Source organism: Gordionus sp. m RMFG-2023, chromosome 1 (genome assembly GCF_954871325.1).
Source record: "Gordionus sp. m RMFG-2023 chromosome 1, tfGorSpeb1-WG-v2, whole genome shotgun sequence".
Classification (NCBI taxonomy): Eukaryota; Metazoa; Nematomorpha; class Gordioida; order Chordodea; family Parachordodidae; genus Gordionus; species Gordionus sp. m RMFG-2023.
In genome coordinates, this window is record NC_088775.1 from 24,325,687 (window position 1) to 24,331,816 (window position 6,130).

A 6,130-nucleotide genomic window follows, 5' to 3' on the forward strand; every position below is an offset into this window, starting at 1 on the left:
TTTGCCCGGGAACGGGAAAGGATTCCGGGTCCCTAATTTTGAGTTCCAAATTAAGTTAGTATTATGAAAGGTTGCTTTCCCAACCATATTCAAAAATCGAATGTATATTTCGAAAACTTAAATCTTGCATCATAAGGCAAAATCGTAAATACATTTATCAAGTATAAACTAATTATATCAACTAGGGTTAATGAAATAGAAAGAATATTTATTTTCTAAGTATTTTCTAATATTTCATGTCATTTCTATCCAAGAAGTTTCAAAGAGTACCTTGTCAGATCAAATTGTCAATTGCTCGCGGATCCATTTTATGGCATGGTGGGGGGGGGGCATTACTGGCCTGAGTCCCTATTTAAACTTGAGTTCCCTAAAAAATTTGGTAAAACATAAATTTTGAAACAAAATTTAAAATATATTGTTTTATAAGTTTTTTTAGAGTTTGAGCACCCATAGAGCCCCGGTAAACTAAAATGGTGACCCCTTAGTCATCTGTTAAAACATATTTGATTGATAAGTTTTTTAAACACTGATTATAAATAAAAATATTAATCTGTAATTATACTTAATTGAACCTGGAGCAAGATAATTTTAACACGTTTTTGTCGATTTCTAGGAATCCATTCAAAGGTAGAATACTATATGATCATGTTGTTAAAGCTATCTGATTTGTCAATTTTTTTTGGAGTATATTATAGTAGGTAGAATTTTTCTAAAGCGGGGGATTTTGAAAGCTTTACAGAAAGCTCTCAAAAAAACAACAGGACTCTTCCCGATTTGTGTTCTTTAGAAATTAATTTTGATTTTACATTTCTTATTTTTTAAAAAAAAAATGATTTTCTTTTTGAAAATTCCAAGTTTTATAATTACATATAATGTATTCTTTTGGAAGGGTGTAGGTAGTGTTGTTAAACGGCTAGTTTTGCGCCAATTTTTAAAAACGGCTAAATCAATACTTCACCTGGAAAAATATTACGCAAGCCTGAAGATTTTGCTCATAGAAGGAACAAAGGTCCATACATATATTATCGAAATCTCAAGGCTTAGGCTATATTTCTCTGGCTAAAATATTGAGTTAGCCGTTTTTTAAAATCGGCTCAAAACTAGCCGTTTAACAACACTAGGTGTAGGTGTAGGGAATATAGTTATAAATAGCTTTAAAGTGATATTTGCGAAAACAGAAATTTGATAAAAGAAGGAATCCCTATGAATTATTATATTTGATCTTTTGAATTAATCAAGGTTATTTAAAATCTACGACTAAATAATTTGGCCCATTTTACCGTTTGGAGACTAAAGGTAATTTTATATTAAAAAAATATATAATTTAATTTCCTCTTTTTCAGTTATATTTTTTTACACATTTATTTTATATTAATTTTTTTAGAAATACGATAATCATTAATTTTTTTTAAAATTAATATTATTATTTCACAATTTTATTTTAAAAAATCTCCTAAGGAGAAGTAAATAATTATCCCATAATTTTACCTGCTAAAAATTTCTAATAGTTGCGAATTGCAAAATTCGTTTTTAAAATTTTATATGCAAATAGAAAGGCTTTTATATGATAGTTATTAAAATCATCAACTAATATAACTAAAATTCTCTTAAAATAGAATACCTAAATTGCGGGTTATATCAATCTGTCAATTATACCGATTTTCCAAAAAAAATCGAATTTCGATAATTATCATTTTTTTCGCCTACTTTTGAACTCACCGCTTTACAATAAATGATTATATTAATTTACATACACTTATAATGGTTTTTTATAAAGCATTTTGAAACAAAATTCGCCGTTTTTCCCTTTCCCTTTCTCTTTCTCTATTCTATTCTTTTTTTACAATATTATAAATCTAAAAAAACCTTAATTTTTGAAAAAGACTCAGATACATAATTAAAACATATGTGAAAATTTAAAAATTTTAAAACAAAGTTTAAAATTTTTTCTTGAAGTTAATCGTGTTAAGTTTTGATTTTTTGAAAAAGAAGAATAAAAAGAATGTCAATTTTATTTTATTTTAAAAATATTCCAAATCGATATTCACTTTATAATTAAAAAAAACGATATTAAATATCTTGAAAATTAGATGGTTCTATCTACAACTAGATAGTCACCTAAGTAATGGGTATTCATGTTATATTAAGATTAATAGTCAGCTGATGTCTGCAGCAAAAATTTATATTGAATAAATAAGAACTAAAATTTGTGTCAAAATCATGGAATTATTAGAATTGAAGCTGAGAGAGTGGTTCATGCAGTTGGCACTGTAGGAGTAGTGACAATAAGGTGGCCTTTTCGTATCGAATGATAGGAGCATTTGAGGACCATCCTATGATTAGGTCTTCGAGTGGAGCTAATCCAGGTCCAAAAACGCGAGCAGTTATTCTTAATAAATAAAATATTATAGTTGTTCAGCAATTATTAACCCTCAACCTTTTAACAAGTTAAGTTAACTTAAAAGGGATTATAAAAAGTCGTAATAAACTTAAATTAAATTATTAACAATAGTTATTGTTGTTTGATTAGAACTTTTTGATTCAAGTTTCTTTTAATAATAAACGGCCATTACAATTACCTTACCATATGGTAACCTACGCCAATTAAAATTTAGAACAACCAAAAATGAAAGAACATTTTAAAACCATAATAAATTAAATATATATATCTTAGATAGAAATTAGTTATAATAAAACTAGTGTTGTTAAAGTACGGTAACTAGTCACCTATTTAGCAATTGGCTCGGAATAAAAATGTGTAAAATTTTTGTAACTTCTTAAATTCTCATAAGAAATTAAAATTTACTTGCTTACTAGGCCGGACTTGTATAGGACCGATTCAGGTTTATCTTTAAGGAGTTTGTCTTTATATTCTATTGTCGTATTGATTTTTCAATCCTCGTAGAAAAAAGGAATTAATTACCTTACTTATTATAAATTACCTCTTTCTCCCAATTCTTATCAGCTTAAGATATTTAAATTAGACTCACAAATTAAACGTCTGGGTTTCCAGATTACATTTGTAGTCCCCATCTGGATAGGTTCCAAAATTAATTCTTTAAATCAAGATGTAGGAAAAATCGGGGTTATGCAGTATCATATTTATTCTTCATCATTTTTTAACGGCTCTTAATGAGTGATTTTCAATTCCTTTTAAATTCCAAAATATTGCAAGTGTCCATTAGTGTTCTTAAACGGCTCGTTTTGAGCCTATTTTTAAAAACGGCTATCTCAATATTTCATCCAGAATAATATTATGCAAGCCTAAAGATTTTGCTTATAGAAGGGACAAAGGTTTGGACACCTTTTAACGAAATTTCGAAGCTTAGGCATTTTTTGGCTAAAATTTTGATTTCGTTTTTAAAAATCGGCTCAAAATGAGCCGTTTAACACTAGTGTCCATTTATCATTATTCCCTTTTCCACATGTATGGCTGATATTACTTTTAAGAAATATTATAATGAATAAACATTTCATGTTTTTTATAATTAAAAAAATCAATATTTTCCCTTTTTAGAAAATAAATGGCCCAACAAAGATGACTTCCTTCTCAACCCCCCCCCCCCCCCCCCCCACCTTTTTTTCCCTTTAATATTCTTCCCAAAATGTAGTAAATAAATCTAAATAGATATTTCCTATTTTTTTTAAATATTAAAATAGTAAAGAATATCGATTGTTGAAAGAAAATCAAAAATAATTTTATGCGATCATCGTAGTAAGAATAAATGACGAATTTCAGCACAAATTACGGACGCGTCGCGAAGATTTGGTAAGCATTGAGATGGGAGTTTAACGCGTTATAAAGAAAAAGGTAACGATATTATTATTTGTTATAACGTAAGATAAAATGAAATTCACTTTTTTTTTAAGTAACGTCTACGGCAATAATATTATAGCAGATAAATTTAAATATAGCCTCCTTCGAGTTTGTTTTTTTTGTATAAAATAATAAAGAAGATCTTAAAAATAATATCCTATTATTTCGAATAAATATTTAATATTTTATTATCCTTGAGCACTTTTTTTTCAGTTATGAATATTTTAAGTATATATATAAACAATTTTGTGTCTATTATTATATTATTAATTCATTTTATATAAATAATAATATTATAAAAAAATTTTGCTTAAAAAATATATATATAATTTCAAGTTTAAATTTGAAAAAGATTGTTGGATAATATAGAATAAATAGGTTCCGCGACATTTAGATAGATCATATTTTGTTTGTCAACCCCATAAATAAGATAATACTTTCTTCTGAAAATTAAAAAAAATCAAAAATTGCGGGTGGATTACAAATATATATATAATTCAACAACTACATATTTTTATATAATATACATTTTATACTCTAATTAAAATATAAAACTCATTTCAAGCAGGGCCTATTAAGACAAAGCAGGAGAGTACGATGGAAGTGCGTAATTGGGAAGGGGGAGTAGCTCCTTAGCCAACATATACAGTCTATCTATTTTATATTTTAGTCATAGTCATCGGGAGGAGGTTGTTTTGGGAAAGCCACCTGGAAAATACCTAGAACACATATTTGTTTGTAAATTCAAACATAGCTAACGATAAACAATATACATATAATTTCTTTATATTTACCCCTATGGGTCCATTAATTTCGTTTCATTTCCCCTATTATTTTATAAAACGATATTTGTCTAAGAAATAAAATTTCGTTTAATTTTCTCGAGGAAAAAATTGGATTATTGTAGAAAATAATCTGCTTTGCAAAAAAAGCAGTTATTTTTCAATAAACTAGTAATTTGGAAAGGGAATTTCTGGGTCATAAAACATTTAATTTAAAAAACAAAAATCATAATAAGGCATTTTGTCCATGTGGAATTTATCTTATTAAATTTAAATTGTGGTGAAATATGATATTTTATAAACCTTTTTCATATTGTTCTAAAATAAATTTTCTATCATTTTATTTAGGGATTTACCTAAATAACAATTATATTGACATGAATGATATTCATAACTCATTGTTTTTACATTACACCACACACGCCTAAATTTTTTATAATTATCATCGTTCTTCTTCATCTATACTCAAAATAATCTTAAAAATATAATTATTCATTTATTATTCTTAAAAATTTATTATTTTAAATAATTTATTAATTTGCTAATGAATAAATAAATAAATTTTTTTTTATTAACATTTTCATTTTTAAATATATTCCTAATCCCGATAAATAAAATTTTACCAATTCCATATTCAATTTTTGATTAGAACAAGTAGGTTTTTTAAAAAAAATTAATAGTTTAATTTTAATGTATATTTTTAGTGTTTAATTTTTTTTAAAAAAATATATGAATTCATTGAATAATAGCATAATTTATAACCCAAATTTTAATTTTTTTTAGAGAATTAATTGTTTCATTTTCATTTCCCAATCAATTAATAAATAATATAAAGTTATTGATTATTTTATTATTTATTTTATTTTAATAAAAAATATCCCGTTAATTGTCGTCTGCTTATTTTTTATTTTTTTTTTATTATTTACCAAATTTGTTAAAATGCGCATAAGAAATTATTTTGGAATTGGGAATTATAAAAAACATTTGCAAAACAAATTAACTTTTAAAAGTTATTTAATTTAATAGACATAAATAAAATTTATTATTGGGTTATAAAAATATAATTATAATTTACATAGTAAAAAAAATATATTCCTGGAAAATTTCATAAAATTTTTTGGTTTAAAAGGTAAAATGTTTATATATTATCCATCATAATTGTGTGCAATTTCTACATCCATCTTGTTAGCTGAGATTAGAGAACAGAACAATAGTAATAATTGATATTTAATTATATAATTTTATACATATTATTTGGTAGTAAATAATTACTTTAAATTTGCTATTATAATATACCCCTCCGAAAAACATTCCAAAGTCAAATTAAATCATGGACTTAAAAATTATTGAATAAAATTATTCTATATTAGACTGGAATTTCAGGTATGATACAAATTTTCCTTCGGCAAAATTTTAAACATTAAACTACTTATTGGAGATCAGAACGACCCGAAACTTTAAATTTTTATCTAGATTCTTCCGGTCTTAGCCAATTAAAATTTTCTACGATATTACTTTGTTAAATTCTTCA